Here is an 18,117-nt window from a genome sequence, read left to right as displayed (position 1 = left end):
GGATGCGATCCCGCAGGTAACTAGCTAGTAATATTTTAGTGTGATCCATCAAAACTGCGAAACCATAGCCCCTGTAACAAAAGTGAAAATGAATTAATAATGGTAACAGAGTAAAGAGAAGTGCCAGTATTACCGTAAGGAACATATTTATATTCTTATGAGAACATTTTCAAGAATATATTTTTAAGACTAGCTAGAAGCCTAAACTGTCTCAAGAAATGTATTGCCCGAAGCAAAAGAGATGGTGGTTCATCCATATCTCATCTACAAAAATCAGTTAGGCTTATTTTAGCACTGGAAATATAATAATACTTTCTACTAGAATATTTAAGGAACCTGATACATATCTCTTTTGGAAGAGAATTGCTGAGGATTCAGAAGAAATTGGTGGCTTGCTGCCTCTAATACCTTTTGCCTAAGAAAATGGTCTCATTTAATGAAGCATATACTGCAAGTGTTAAAAACAGATCTGATTATGTGTTAAATTAAGGCAAAGAAATCTGGGTTGCAAAAATCTAAACAGCCACTACATGCCTTTCTAGTTAGTTTTTCTATATCTCCTTGCTGCCATTTTTCATGGTCATTCAAATGTATGCTCCCCAGAAGTGTGTGTGTGTGTTGGCCCATTTCTCACTGATTTTAGTCCTCCCCAACCCCCAGGAGCCCTCTGGAAGCTTCCTAAAGCTATGCATGGCCATCTTTACAAAGGGGGCGGGGTTTCCAGAGGCCAAAAATGCTGTATTCAGTGTATAAAATGCACCCAGATTTTCACCCTCTTTTTTAAGGGAAAAGGGTGCGTCTTATACTTCATAAAATATGGTACATAGATTTTGGCCTTACAAGAAATAGAACTTCTTATAAAATTCACTACCATAAACATTATGACAAAAACACCCTGATATTACCTTCCCCTGGAAGAAAAATAAGGTAAAAATTATAAAAGTGATAGAACAACTAGTTTGAGAACCTATTATAAATTGAATATATATAAACTAGTTTGCTTATTGAACTGATGCTAAATTCAGGAAACTACTGGCTACAGATAGAAAAAGAAGTTTGCTTAAAACCTAAGGAATGAAAACTAGGCAGCATGAATTCTGATTAGCCTCTTTAATTCTCAAATAAATTGTGATGAGGATAGACTGAAGTTTTATCTTAAAAATTTAAAAAGTGGCCCAGATGAGTCTTGCTTCATTGTTTTTTAAAACAATAAATTCTAATACATTGATAACAAAATCAGTCTTTCTTTTTGAGTTTCTTGGAATTACCATGTAACCATATTGCTGTATATTTAAGTTTGTCCATTCATTCATTCATTCATTCATTCATTCATTCATTCATTCATTCATTCAGAGTCAGTCAATTTCTATAGCTGGCCATCTTAATCAATGTCTCTGATCAGCTTACAATCCTTAAAACTATTTAAAACAATAAAACCATCTAAAACAATTATGCCCAGCAGCTGACATAGTTAACTAGTTAACAATAAAGAAATGGGGCTTGTAACACCTAGAAGGAAGGTATGGAACTACCTGTACAAGCAGCCCATGATAGTCAGGGAAAATTGTGTATTCTCAAAATAAGACTGCCTGGCCTATATGTCTTCCTCAGAGTAAAACGAAGAATTTAACCATCAGTTCGGTAGAATAGGGCCAAACTGCTAGTTTGGAACTTCCAAAAACTTTCCAGGGATTCCCAAGATGGTGTATAGCCAAGTTCCCCAATCCCCAGTCCCTGGATCGGCACTGGTCTGTGGCCTGCCAGCAACTGGGCCACACAAACAAGTGAAGCCTCATTTGCAGCATGCAAAAACATATCCCCTCTGGTCTGTGGAAAAACCTGTGGAAAAAGCAAGATCTGAATCAGAAAGGCGTGAACACATATATATCAAATGATTGCCCAGCCCCTCCCTCCAGTTATCCAGTGTCCATGTCCAATCTGCAACTCCTTAAGGTGTCATTTGGGGTGCATCTTCAAAGGGCCTCATCAGGTTGGTATGCGAGATGGTTGGCCTTGACGAAGTCCAAACATCAGCCATCAGCATGCGCAGCAGATGGTGAGAACAAAACTCCCTTTCCCAATACCATGCTCCCACCCTTCCCGTTTCTATGGCAGCCGATAGCAAGCAAGCAAAGCAGAGGCTGACATCCTCTGTCCATGGAACTGGTCCCTGGTGCCCAAAAGGTTTGTGGATGCTGGTCTATAGCACCCCAATACTGAAGTGGATATACTGTAGGGAAGCATATAGTATATACTTAAAGTGATGTTAGAGAAGTAGGCAGGCTTAACTGGAGTCTAGTTTAGATAACTCCTAGCAGGGCTTCTGAAAGAAATGAAATTCCAGCTATGGGTATATTAATTGAAAATTTAGTTCAGACAAGCCACCTGCATTTAAAGAAAGATTTACCATATACTCCAGAAAATTTCTGGGAGTATAAATTTGCCCTTAAAGTCTAAAACTGGGCCTATCAACAGAGCATCACATCCACACAAACATGTCTAAGACTTTAGATTTTTTAAAAAATAGTCAAAACTCAGAAACCACCATTTATGTTTTTGATCTTTGTTTTGTGTGTATGTTATGTGTGTGTCAAAATTAATACAAGTTTTAATGAACACCAATCAAATTGACCTGTTTGATACACTTTCTTTTAGTAGAAGAAATCTGTTGAATTCACTTCTTGGGTATATTACGGATCTTTTCTTTATAAGCTAAATCCACTGGAATATATTTTCCTGCCTTGAAATATTTAGCTTTTAGAAATGGTCATTAAGGAGGGCCATTGCTTTTCTATCTGCCCTCATAACTGTGCTTTGTTTATGCCTCCAAGGGAGGGGGAAAACTCAAATTTTGGAACTGAAGATTCAGCAGTTTCTTCATAACACAGTTAATGTCTGAAGTGTATCTCTAGGTGACTTTCGGCTTGATGAAGATGTTTTTATTAGAGTCAGCATGTTGACACTGTATGACTTATATATCAGCAGCTAGATTTGCCAGGGAGATTCTGTTGTCCTACATGTGGTAATTTCAGTCTTGAAACAGCCTCCCATGGACGACATCTGTTTGAGTTATGGCTGTGACAGTTAGTGTGAATGACAGTCTGTCTCTGTGCATTAGACACTACAAGATTATTGCAACAACACCGCTAAAGCATAAAATCTCATCAGGAATAATGAGGGAACCCTCGCCCATCTACACTCAGTACCTACTTTTGTTCTCCCTGTTTTGGCAATTGCACACAGAGAAAGTCTAATCACAAAGCACTCGGAATAACATGAGTTAATGTGACAGGTTTTGACCAGATTGCTTAGCCTTCTTTTACAGATTATGAAAAACAATTTAGGACTAATCCATACAGTAAGTGCAGCAGAGAAAGATTTGCAGCAATTCTAAAACCTGACATTATTCAACAGATGGTAGTGGCATTGTGGATGCATGGAGCTGAACACTTCCAAATATGATCCTTTAAAATATTGGTGTAAATATGCAGCAAATATCAAGAGAGTCCTGAATTGGAGGGCCAGTTCTGTGCTTAGGCAGACCAAGGGATATACATGTCATGAAAACATAGTAAAATATAATGAATATTGCTGTTCATGTTGCCTATTTACCGACAGAAAGAGGTGTTTGTTAAATTTCCTGTCTGAAGTGCCTTTAATAACCTGGGTCACTTCTAAATACTGTGACAATGTCTTGGGAAAGAGAAAGTGCCATTTGCTTTTCTATTTCAGACATTAACAAATCTTAGATCAATCCCTGTGTAATATCTGCTGAAGGGAAGCTCTGAGTCTACATCTGAAGTGACATGAGTCAGAATGAAGGTGGCAGAAAACCTAGATATCTAATGGACTGTCTGTCATGTCTTTTATATCTATTGAAAAAACATTGATATCTGGAAACACCAAATTTATGGTACCAAGGAACAATAACAACAACTAAACCAATATACCTTGGCTATTCCAAAATTAAAGATAAAGGTTCCCCTCGAACATATGTGCTAGTCGTTCCAAACTCTAGGAGTCAGTGCTCATCTCTGTTTCAAAGCAGAAGAGCCAGCACTGCCCGATGATGTTCCCATGGGCATGTGGCCGGCATGACTAAACACCAAAGGCGCAGGGAACACCGTTACTTTCCCACCAAAGATGGTTCCTATTTTTCTACTTGCATTTTTACATGCTTTCAAACTGCTAGGTTGGCAGAAGCTGGGACAAGTAACGGGAGCTCACTCCGTTATGCAGTGCTAGGGATTTGAACCGCTGAACTGCTGACCTTTCTGATTGACAAGCTCAGCGTCTTAGCCATTGAACCAGCGCATCCAAATATGAACACTTCCAAATATGTTCCTTAAAATATTGGTGGTAAATACACTGCAAATATCAACAGAGTCCTGAATTGGAGAGCCAGTTCTGTGCTTAGGCAGACCAAGGGGTATAGATGTCATAAACACATAGTAAATTCCAAGATTACTGGTAATTTCCCATCTAGGATACTCTTGTATCTTATATATTAAACTTCTATTAAAAATAGTCTGGAAAACCTCAGTGGTTTCAAAGTCTGATACCAACATTATTCAGTGGAACTTGCTAATACGCTCATATTTTCCCTCTGATTTTCCTTTCGTGCTGTCTACCAAGCAGTTTCTGGAACTAAGTAAAGCTTTTGATAAAAATTTAAAACCTGTATGTAGTTTGCATTCTTCCCAGAGGCTTACTGAATTTTAATATCATAATTTGGTAACACCCTTCAAAATAAGGTATAATGAATGTGGGGATCTTTTTAAGGTCAGCCATGGGGCCCATGAAAGGAAGTAACGATAAAAAGATCGCAGTCAGAACAGTCCATTGGAAGCCCATGTGTCTCTGCATGTGATTAAATGTTGTCCGAATTCCCAAGCTGGAGGTAGTGTTTTCCAGAGGAGCACGGGACAGTACAGTTTAGATAGTCTGCTATAGCTTGGCAAGATTTCTGTCCATAGGTGAAGAACAATAAAGTAAACTATAGGTAGGTCTCGTTTTGTGATCGTTAGAAATTAACAACGGCACAGAAAAAAATGATTCATGACTGTTTTTCACACCATTGCAGCATTCCCATGGTCATGTGATCAAAATTCAGATGCTTGGCTACTGACTCATATTTTCACAGTTGCAGGGACACTGTCATGTTATCAACTTTTGGGACCTTCTGTCAAGCAAAGTCAATAGGGAAGCCAGACTCACTTAACAATTATGTTACTAACTTAACAACTGCAGTGACTCACTTAACAAGTTTGGGAAGAAGGATTGTTAAAATGGGACAAAATTCACTTGACAAATGTCTTGCTTAGCAAGAGAAATTTTGAGCTCAATTGTGGGTTATTAGTGAAGGACTACCTTTACTTAAAAGAATTTCAGTGTGTCTTTCTTGGTTTTTGGAGCCTGGCAGTGTGTGACATCAATACATATATTACAAGAGGTGGGGCTTCAGGTACAGTGTTATGACCTCTATCTTTATACTTTTGACCTGCTCTTTGGAGATGCTACTGGTGTCAGCACTCTTGTAGCGTGATTTTTTTTTTAGTGGTGAGTGACTAACACCTTGTGATCTTTCTGGACTAGGTGACAGCTTTAGAAATGTCTGCATAAATTAAATAAACACATTTTGCCTTTTAAGTTTTTCATCACTTGACTTCTGCAGTTGCTGAAGTGGCTAATTCAGAACTACTTTGAATTTTTTAATTTATTGCTTGTTGCAATATGTACACTTTTTTATGGAAGTATGTCTGTTTTGGGAGTAATATAACATATTGTTCCCTACAACAAGATTGTATTAAAAAATCTAATTGAGTTATGGGGGAAAAAATCAAGAGCCACTGAGAAAGCTTATTTACAGATATTTCTCTCCAGCAGTTAGAAATAGTTCCACAATGGCTTGCAATAGAAAAATAACAGAGCTATTTCACAAATCTGTGGAGAAAAATGTAAGGTGGGAGAAATATTTCTCGCCTAGGGCCTGCTGAAAATGGTAGCAGAGCAGTTTTTAATCCTTTTCTTCTCTTTTGTTCTCTTATCTGGCTTTTCCTCACCATCATTCTCACTGCTGTTGAGGATGCTCAGTTCTGAAGATGGAGTAAGGAAGTTTCCTGAGTGAAGAGAAGAGCCTTCTAAGAATCCAAGATTTCCTTCAGTCGGTCTTATATGGACCTGATGCATCTCCTTTCTGGGCTCTCAAAGCTTTGGCATCAAATAAATGGTTACTATGGGGAATTCACAGGTTCATAATGGAATATCCTACAACTTCAAGGTGACCTTTATTGATGACCTCAAGATACCTTTTTCTAGGCTATGCAAATGAATGCAAATTCTGCCAGCTTGTAATGGTATATGCAAATGACCTTGAGGGACGACAAGAAAAGATGTGGCCTAGGAATGATCAATCAATCAAGAAGAGGCCCCCACTGGCTTAATGGTCAGAGAAAGAAATCTAGAAGGGACCTGCCCTAATCAATCAGGTTTTTAAAAAGTGAGGGCAGGAGATTTGTACTTTGACACTTGCAACAGTCTGTTAATGTAGCCTTACAATAAAGTAGAATTAGCTCATTTAGTCGTGTTTCATATCTGGGAGGCCTAATACAACTTTGCTGTCTAAAGAATTAGGATAGAACTATCACAAATACTACATATTCATTGCATTGTGAAGATTGATAGGAGCAGAAATTCACAGTTCCCTTACCACGATGGGAGTCATAATAGAATTATTTTATATTCTTTTTCTCTGAAATGTTCTTCTGAGGACCCATTGACCACCATCTTATTCTTTTTTTAATTTCACTTATTTTTTGTTCCTATTTTACACTGTGTTTTACTGTTATTATGTTGTGAGCCATTCAGAGTTGTCTGGAACTGAGTGACACACCTAAATTGAATGAATTAAATTAAAATTACATTGTAGCCTAAATCACTATAGTTGATTTAGCTCTAAGTAGATCAAGAAAAGCTCTCTTCAAAAGCTTATCCTAGATGGCAGTACCAATTTCAAGAGACAGACCAACTATGATTAGAATGGCAATGACTGATGAATTGTTTGTCAGAAATGTCATTTGTAATCTACAGTATAAATTCAAGTTTCTTCATCTTTGTCCTTTTGAATAACATTTTCTCTTTCAATTTCCCATTTTCCTGGGATGATAATAATAATAGTTCTCTGCAAGATTATTATAATATTAAACTTACTATTCTGAGACAATAGTGTATTTTTATTATTTTCTAGAGAATGTGGGGAAATTCACTCACAACTTTCACCTTACTTTTATCATCAGTAATAACAATGAGAAAGGAAAAAGAGAAAAACTAGAAAAGAGAGAAAGAGGAAGCTTTTTAGGTAATAAGTTATTCAATATTTGGGTTATAATTATTTGGTTTTTAATTAAAGGTGTTAAAGATATCATCACAGGACTTACTGTAAGCTGTTCTGCCTTTTGTAAGTTACTAATAGTGATTTTGTCAATGTTTTTTTTACCTCATTCAAATCCAAAACTTCTGGCAAAGTTTCCAATGATTTTGGTAACTTAGTCATGACATTGCTTGTAGTTGGTTTATGATTTTTTTTTCCCCTGCGGCCATTTATCAAACAGTAAATTGTTTACCTTTTTTATTACAAAAGCAACATTTGCTGTTGTTTGCTACATGTTGAATTTTTATCTTCATGTAATTAGTTCACAAAGCTTGTTCCTGAGTTGCTAAAATAAAACCTTCAGTTTCTTTCTTTAAACAGTGCTGATCTTAACTAATTCCAGGTAGGTTTTTGTCAGCTTTTCCTTCTATATCCATCAAGTATTGACCATGCATTGGCTTATTCTTCCAATTAACAAATTGATTTTCAATTGTTTCTTTTCTACATTCAGCTTTTGTTACTTTTAAGAGCTTCTCTGTTGTTTTTCAAGAGCTTTTCTTCATTAAGTTCCTTTAGCCAGAGGTCTTGGCTTTTCTTAATGTAGTCATACAAACCATACTTTTCTTCCTCCACAGTTTGTTTCACCTGTAGGAGTTATCTCCCCTCTTCAGCTCTAGGTGAATGTCACATTTTGGGTGCAAAACATTTATAATTATTATTATTTCATATTAACAAGATTGCAAATTACATGTGTTTAAATTTATTTCTCAGTAGTTTTGAAGAACCTGAGACCTAGTGTCAGAGTATGATTTGTGGGTAGTTGAATCCTATTGCCACACTCTTAATATCTGCTTGAACCTTCATTTTCCAAAGTGTCAGTTTAGTGGAGGTGATTTTGCAGAATTCACTGCGAACTGCTTTCTAAGTAACAGTTATTTTGAATGTGGATGAGAAACACTGTTCTTCAAACCTTTTCACTATATAGAGACATCATGTTCATAACTTTTAGAAGCTATGATAGTTCATCATTTTTTTAAAAAAGAAAAAGGATAAATCTGGGTATGAAAATCCTAGCTCTAACTAATATAAAATGCTATTAAAACAATAATTTATTGCATAAAACACATATGGTCAGGTAACTACACTTGAACCGGGATTGATAGAAGTAACAGTTAAAACTCATTTTGTCTTGGAGACAGGAGCTGACATCGCAACGACACGACATGCAATCTCGGAGCTCCGAGATTGCAGTCGATACTTTTGCTGCTGGATGGTCCTTTTGGACCTAAATCATCCTGAAGAGATGGTGACAGGGAAGAGTACATCTTGCTGATCTCAGGGACACCGCAAAGTCCCTGATTGATCCAAGATCCACTTCTTGCTGGTGACAGAAGTGCAGCCAAAAGCTGCTGAAGTTGGGACAGCTCCAGAATGGGAGGAAAGCGGAAAGAGAAAGTGTTTCCATCTGGTGAGGAAATCTTATTGTTATAAAAGACACTGCCCCCCCCAAATTAAAGCTAAATTAAATTTGAAAACAGAAGAAAATAAGCGGCGAAATTAAGCTACATTAGACAGTATGTTATCTTTTTTAAAATTTTATTTTATGGATGGAATTTTTGCAAATGTTTTCTATTTTTAAAAGTGAATGGATTAGTTTTTCTTCTTCTCCTTTTTTTTTTACCCATGGATTAAAATATTTTTCTTTATTTTTATAATACTGGTTTGGATGGGTAATTTTCTATTTTGCTTCACTTAAGAATTTTGTTTCTTTTAAGCCTGGAATATAAAGAAGATATGAAAGGAATACAAAGAGGGTTGTAATATCAGAGAGAAAGGAAATAACACTGCCACTTGGAGGCTGGAGGCTTGAGTCCTGGAAACATTGCCCTTTCTTTTTTCGCTTTGATCATTTTGATTTTGCACTTCAAAATTCTTCAGCTTGTTTATAGAGAGTGATAAGAAGAAGAGCATGGGTTGTTGATACAGTTGCTCTTTGGGAGCTTCATTGGCAACTGGAGAGAAGTGAAAACAAAGCCTTGTTTTGAAAGATTATAAATGAACTTGCTTCAAATCTAATAAAAAGTTTTGAATGCTAGAGTGGCAATGTTTACCAGTTGGAAGTATGGCACAACATCAAAAAGAAACCTTTACATTGCAAAAGATTATGTTTGAAATTCAAAAATTATTAGAAGTAACAGAGAAAATTGAAAAGAGATTGGAAAACATAGATTGTAAAACAATAAAATTTGATGGAAAAATTGAAAATGTTTATCAAATGGAAAAAGTAGAGGTTAGAGTCCTAAAACTAAGGAACAAAGAAACAAGAGAATTGTTGATACCAACATAAACTGAGCATGGTTGGAAATGGAAAGAGTGAAATATGGAAAGTGGAGATAGATGGACAGGAGCTCTACCCCAGATTTCAAGGTATAGAAGAAGGAAAAAGAGAAGAATTGATGGATCTAAGGAGAGAAATTTTGTCAGAAGCACTATTGATAACCAAAGATAAGCTGATTAAAGAAGCAGATGGAGGGTTTCAAGATTATATAAGATATGCAACAAGCAACAAGTTGCGAAGAGAAGTCCATACAAATCTTATTAAGGAAACAACCAGAAGACTAATCCCACAAATGGCAAATGGCAAAAGACATAAGACTGCACTATTACTGGAAAGATACAGGTTGATATATGAAAGCTTATAATAAAAAAAATTAGTCAAATTTAGTTAAATTTAGAGAATTATGTAAAAAATGAAGTGATAATGGATATAGTTAAATAAATAATAGATAATGATAATGTCACTGTGTTTATTTGGTTTGCCAGCTGTGCCTACATTCTGAGTTATACGGTAGAATGAACTGACTTTTTATCTAAGCTTCACTGCACATGTCACACATTCCATACCTTCACTTTGCTTCTTTCTTTTGTCCGTCTGCCAAGGCAGACAGTAAATCTGCCAAGATGTAGTCATTTAGTTAGTAAGTTTGTATTTTTACTTTCTTTAAATAAAATGTTTTTCTTAGAATATACCTCGGGTTTATTTTGCTTATTTAGAAGTATACTTCAAGGAGAAGCCACAATTTCATACCTCGTTAATTTACAGGGTTGAATTTACCCCTGACAGATAACAACGTATACATATGTATTGGTTTGATAAGAGGAAATTTGATATAAATTGCAAATGGTGACTATGAAAGGAAGTTTAGAAATTCTGTTATGTATGAAAGCTTATAATAAAAAAGTTAAGTCAAATTTAGTTAAAAATAAGGTATGTATATGTACTGGTTTGATAAAAAGCAATTGGATATAAATTGTAAACAGTGATTTAGAAAGGAGGTCTAGAAACTTTGTTATTAAGTATAATCAATTTTTTATTTAGAACATGTCATAAAAATATAAAGTTACCTGATGATAATGGAAACAGTTAACGAAATGCCATTATGTGATTTTTCTTTAAATTTTGGAATATTTTATATAAAAGGACGTAAAAACAATTATAGTCAAATGAAGGTTGAGGTATGATGATAGTAATATATATATATATATATATATATATATATATATATATATATATATATATATATATATATATATATATATATATATATATATATATATATATATATATATATATTGATTTAAAATATATAACTTGATATGAATTGTAGGTGATGACTGTTGAAGGGATGCACGAAAGTTTTTTGTAACCAATTGACACACTTTCTACAATTTGTAATGGAAGATGGTTTTGTGGTGTTTTTTGTGTTTTGTTTGTCTGTGTTTATTCAAAAATAAAAAAAATCTTATATATATATTTAAAAAACGCATTTTGTCTTTTCTCCTTAATGTGTCTTTTTTTTGAGGGGAGGTAGGGATGAGATACTGTATGTTTACAGTTCCATTAATGAAATGAGACATTTTCACAGTACAAGTCTCATCAAAAAATACCATAGCATAAATCCTGCTGAAGGTATTTTTTCAGGTCTCAGAATTGTTTTCAGTATTAAAGGGAAAAAAAATCTTATCTGTATATTAGGGGTAGAGGAACCATACATCTCTGGGGAGAAGCTTTGTCTATTGCTTTGATTTTTTCTCTTCATTTAAATGAAAAAAAAATCATTAGAGGTTTGGAAAAGCTAGCCAAGGTAGTCTAAGAAGAAAAATTAAGTTAAACATCTTGGGTCAGATCATGAACAGTCTCTGTTAAGAAATTGATCCACAAAGTGGAGTATGAAATATGGGAGAGAAAGACTTGTTTAGAAATTCACTCTCATTATATTGACTTGTCCCTATTTTATGCAATTAACTCTTATTATAAGCTTAAAGCTCTTCATAAGACAAGGATAATAAATGTCTTTTTAATGTGCTCTCGGAGAATGTGTGGCTGTCCCTGGGAACCCTGCCATACAAAGCAGGGAGAGAATTGCTATAAGCCTGCCTTCCAAGGATAACAATTGCCTTCTGAGAACTTGGTCTTGTTTCCTAATGTTTTGTGTTTGTGGACTTTATCATCTGCTTTTAAATATACTAATTGTAAAGTGGTGATGCAATAATTTAGTTTTATCCAGTTTGATTCCCTCCTATTATCTTGGCATCATAACTTCCAGAATTCCTATTAGCATAGAGATTTAGGGCAGTGATGATCCAAACAATTTGTGAAGTAGCAAGTTGTGAACTTGAGCTAAACTGGGACAGTTACTATGTTTAAGCCAAATCAGTACAATTTAAACCAATCCCCCCCCCCCAAAAAAAAAAAACTTGGCAACTTTAAGATGTGTAGACTTCAGCTCCCAGAATGACTAGAGAATTTTGGGTGTTGAAGTCCATAAAACATAAATTTTCCAAGTTTAAGAAATAGTGGAATAAAGAGATGATGGAACTTTCTTTGAAAATATGGTAACTTTCCTATCACGGAATGATCTTTTATTCATTCTCCACTCTTCAATGAGAGTGGTAATTAATGGCAGAGCATATGTATTCCATTATTGTTTTGATAGCATTTAATATTAGAGTTAAAGTTAGGATTTTCATAGATCTTTTTTTCTTTTTTTAAATTTGATAAAGTATCATAGCTTCTAAAAGTTATGAACATGATGTCTCTACATAGTGAACATATAACATTTTGATATACTCTAATTGTATATTAATGTATATTAATAATACATTAAAACAGATTGTATCTCACTGTTGAAATTTCATTGGAAATATATGTTTACTTATTTTAAAGATAGTATTGGAATAACACAATTTTTAAACTTAGGATCAGTGAAATGAAGAAATAGCAATCTACCTTCCCCCCTTTTTAAAAAAGGTTTTATTCAAAGTACTAGTTTGTTATGTTTAATCATAATTTCATGCTATTTCAATTTAAGCAATTTCTGCTTCATTTTCCTTCCCCCCCCCAAATAATCAATGTAGTATAATATGGGGGGGGGGAAACAACTTGCATCTCAGAGAGAACAGTTTGAAATTTCATTGCTAATAAATCATTTACTGCTTCATTTCTAAAGACAGGAAGAACAATTTCGTTTTTTAAAAATTAAGGAACTAGCAAAGAATCAAAGAATTAGCAAGGAATGAAGGAACTAGCAAGGAACTACCAGAGGAGAAAAACATATCCTCATCAACACTGCCAGGGGAAGCCATACTCACTAGCACTGATGATGTTACCTCGTTGGGTAATGAAATGTCTGCAAGCAAACAACCAAGGTTAAAGAACACCAACTTAACAGTTTTAGAAAAGTAAGTAGAGGGGAAGCAGATTTTTAAGAAGTCTGGTTTGAAATGATTGAAGGCTATCAGGGTTTAAAATCCCCATCTTGATTGGATTTATTTATTAAATTAGATCCAACCTTTCATTTTTGAACATACTGTATATGTTGTTCCTGCCTCTTAATTACCGTCCTCACCCAACAACAGCCCCCTGGGATAGTTGTACTTGAGAGAGAGAAAAAATGATCCAAAGGTCCTGAGTGAGCTCCCATGATTGAGAGTGGATTAGAACCCAACCTCTGCCAGTCCATCTCCATTATTGCTACAATATATTGGCTCATTTTATGTTCTCAGACAGAGTTGGCAGTTATATAGTTTCAAGAATAATGAAATGAATTCCCTGTGTATGATCCAGTTCCCACCAATTCACAAGTCTCACTTGTTTACTTACAAAATATATATTCATTATAAACAGCAACAACTAAGGCAATTAATTGACTAGACAAAGTTTAGAACAGGCACACCTATAATGCCTTGACGATCAAAGCTCTTAGGCATGTACTGGGCCCACTTCCCAGTAAAGAGTTCACTGCCAAATCTTTTTGCAATTAGAGTAACAGAGAGAAATGCCATTTGCACATTGTTGATACAGTGTCCAATGTGCCAGCTGATTTCACTCAGTAGTGGATGTTGAACAAAATGGCATTCTGTGACAAATCAATACAAAAAAGATGGGTCATTTAACACCATTTGCTGTGATTACTATATTTGTTATCACCCATAAAACTGAAAGCAACATTTTCTAATTCTCTATATTTTGGGGAATAGGGATTAGTGCCTTTCACACCTCTATGAAGACAACAGCATGGTGCCATTTGCTAAATCGCAAAGTTGGGAAGTCATTTATCTGTAAGGATATACTGTAGTGGGAAAATATTCAGGCAGTCTCATCTTCTGATGATGGACCCACTTCTCATTTCACATTGATCTTTTTATACGTGCAACAGTCTTACACATGTAATGGAAAAACATTTCACAACATGTAAGAATGCATTATTGTAACAATTGAGCAATTAATGTAATAGTGGCTTTCTAGTTTCTGATATGTGCCTGTTCAAGCATAAACAGAAGCAAGGGATATGGTGTGTGTTTGTTGGAATATGGTTGTGTTCCTATTAGTGTATGATCCACTAAAAGAAAACAGGAGTGGCCCTTGGTCTATAGTGTTTGACATATTAACATGAATATGGATCCTTTTAGCAGCAATACATGTTCTTCCCAGTCACTGAAGTTTGATTTTTAGTTTGCGATATTGGTATTAATAAAAGCAGAAGAGGCTATTAAGGTCTGGTATCATAAGGAGTATGGAATGAGCTACCCCCGGAGCTTCACATAATCCCTGACCTCCGGTCCTTCCGACGCGCCCTAAAAAGTTGGCTTTTCCAGCAAGCCGGCCTGGCCTGTTAATTTTAACTCATTTTTTAAATGTATTGTTCCATAAATTTGATTTGTTTTTTGGATATATATTTAATTTCTTTTTAACTTTTGGGATGTGTGTTTTTTAATGTTGTACACCACCCTAAGTCCTTTGGGAGAAGGGCGGCATATAAATCCAATAAAAACAAACAAAACAAACAAACAAATGTAAAAAGGGATTTTTTTGTAGGAAATTTATTCTCATCATCACACAACAAAGTTTACTCCCCTACATCTTTAAGAGGAGGGTTCTATGCAGATGTGGGCTGCTGCCAGTTCAGACCGGTTCGGTTCACCACGGCTGCCCAAGAAGGTGTGCTGGAAGCCGCATGCAGGAAATCGCTCTCTGTTTGAAGCCGTGCACGTGGTCACATTTTCTGTTCTCCATTAGGTGAACCAGTTCTTAAATTATGTGAAGCCCATTTCTGATTCTATGTAAATATTCATTACTTGACAACTGCAGCATCCAGTGTCTCATTGTATCACCTCTAGTGTAAGGATTTCAAGTGAACAATTTCACACACCCCTATGCCAGTGATTAGAGACATAGAAATAACAACAACAGCTCTTTGCCTCATCTAAATAATGTCACATTATTATTTTTTTCAATATGAACTTAGATTGCATTAATTTTTTATACTTTAAGAGTCTATCCTAATCTAGCTACCATTTATAACTTTGGCATACTTTTAGAAGAATCTATATGACACTTTAATATGATTTTCATAAAAAATAACTTTTGATACATTGGAAATTAGGCTGGCAACTATTTCATTTTTACGGACTGCTCTGTCTGTGCAAACTAGCTAAGAACTATTTAATGACTTGTTATATCTCTATATAAGCTGGTGGTGATTTGGTAAATGTCAGGAAAAATACAAATGTTGATGATTACCAGTAAATAAGACCTTTAAGAAATGTCAGGAACCATATTTATTTGTGCATTTGTTGCTTTTTTGAAGTTTGCTTGTTTGTTTCATTTATTGCCTTAATTCTTTTTTCCATTACCAAAAGAGGAAAGAACTTACCAAAAAATGCAAATAGGCTTATGGCCAAAATGGATTGTGAGAAGCTGTATACACAACAACCGTCTGGGTGTAATCTCACATATCTCTTGTCTTGACAAGATGCTTCCAATTGACAATCTTGGAAAAAAGGCTGCGGTGGAATTTAAGTACCTTGAATCTGAGAAAGGGGACAGTTTCTAATTAAATCAAACTGGGTTCCGCTACTTCAGATCAACGCTAAATGAGGTACATTGCAAGAAACAATATATAGATGAACATTATTTTGAACAGTTTCTTAGAACCTCTGCTTGAGTCTACCAGGATGCTTCAGTAGTCAAAGGATTGTATTTGATTGTATTTGAACTAATTCAACCTCAATGAAGTGGATGAAGAAAATCCTAGAGGAATTATCCTTCCAGTCAGATTTCAGATCTGGGGATGGGTAGTGTGTTTATCTTTGTTCTTGACCTCTCAAAAACTTTCAGTACCATCAACAATGGTATCTTTCTGGACTATCAAAGGGGGTTGGGTATGAGGCAGCATTGTATTGTGTTGATTTTCCTCCCTCCTGGGCCAGTTCCAGTCAACATTGATCAGGAATGAAATGTCCTGATCCCTGTTCCTCTTCTGCAAGTTCCTTCAGGGTTCAGTATTTTCTCCACTACTGTTTAACCTCTGTATGAAGCTAGTGGGCAAGGTCATTTGTCACCATAGGTGATATATCATCAATATACGTATGATACCCAAGAGTACATCTTCACCCCTAATGAATTAAATGATGCTATTGATACTCTAGCTCAAGCTGTGGATGTGGGGAAAAAAGAATTCAACTTGACCATAGCAAGACTAGAAGGGGTTTTGTGGCCTTCAGTTTCAGGAACTTAACATCCTTGGAGCTGGTGCACTTGGAGCACTGATGATGTTCATGAATGATGGTGAATATACACGTCCCAGGCTAATGTTGCAGGATCCAATCTGGATTGGTTACCAGAATCAGAGATTTTGTCTTCTGAGTTTCCGGACTCATTTTGGAGCCCATCTTCAAAGAGAAGTTCCCTGAAGGTGGGCTTCAGCATGAGTCTGAAAGCTTGGAAGACAAAACCTGTAGTCCCAGATTAGATCCTGCAATTGATGATGTTACCTAATTTAGCAATGAAATGTCTGCAAGAAAATAACTGAGTTAAAAGAGCACCAAGGACCCCTCATTTCAACCCTAAGTTACAGATTCTCCTCTATCAATCCAGCTATTTTTTGGAGCCTGCTAAATGGCTGTATTGATTGAACATGTTGAACTTGTCTGCCTATTATGTTTCCTGGTTTCTGATTCTGATTTTAAATTCTGATTTTAACTGGGTTTTTGTTGTTTATATTTTCTTTATTGATTATGTTGATTGTTTAATTATGTGAGCTGCTCAGAGTCACAAATATGTGATGCGGAACTTATTCAGAATGAATGAATGAATGAAATGAAATAATGAAATAAAGGCCTCATTTTCTTCTAGCTTATTTGAAGGTTCTAATAATGGAGTGCAGCTATCTTATTTTCCTGAGCAAAGAATATTATATTCTTATCTAAGACCATCCTGTGCAATCATGCATCCAACTTTGAGAAGGATGCAAAAGATCAAGGAATAAGGAAAAGGGATTATTAGTTAGCTTGGTCAGAAAACTTAATCATGGAAATCTATGAAATAACAGTTGTTGCAGGCAGATTCATGTTGGGGGAAAAAGAGAAAGCTTAAGTTATTGGAAAAGCTACTGGTCAGTGTGAATATGACTTGGCTGGAATGTTACTGGTCTGATTCCCTATGAAGCAAATCACTATCACAGCTCTTAATTTGTTGCTGTTGGGAGGTTACAGATTATAAACATCATTAAAAAACTATAATTGGCACTTAATAATTCATACCAGCAAATAAAGTCAAGTTTCAACAGTAAATTAAAGTAATTATCTAAGCATTTAGTAATTAGTAGAGTGTGTTAGTTTTTGGATATTACTGATAGAATTCATGACTTTCTGGCTTGTTACAATTGATTTAGAATTTGTACTTATTGTAACATACACATCATCATAGATTTTTTCATACTACCACCTGTTTGCAGATTGATTTTAACAGTCCAAAGGAAGATCCAAACTATCATCGGTTTTCTGTATGAGAAAAAAGTTCCATTCCTAGCAATCCATCAGGATTCATTTTTTCCTATTCTTCAGAACATTTCTTCTGAGAAAAAAGTGACAGATTCCCATGAGAGGTCATGAGGACACTTAATAACTTCCATCACAGAAATGGAGGGTTTTTTGTTTTTTCTGGGGCATCTTCAATTCCATCCTCAATCTGATTTAGCTCCTTGATTCTCCTCTCCACAACAAGGTGATCTAACTGCACTGCTATGGAAATTCTGAAATTCCTATCTATGTAACCAGCGATGCTCTCATTTTTTAGTACTTTACTGGGGACACAGATGAGAGTTTCAGAATTTCCATAGCAGTGCAGCAATATAATTCCAATTCATATAATTCCAATCCAAAGCATACACATGTGTAGCAGTGGT

This window comes from Natrix helvetica, assembly GCF_964273705.1.
Source record: "Natrix helvetica genome assembly, chromosome: 2".
NCBI classification, from domain to species: domain Eukaryota; kingdom Metazoa; phylum Chordata; class Lepidosauria; order Squamata; family Natricidae; genus Natrix; species Natrix helvetica.
The sequence above is the reverse complement of the archived record's forward strand: the minus strand, read 5'-3'. Positions refer to the sequence as shown.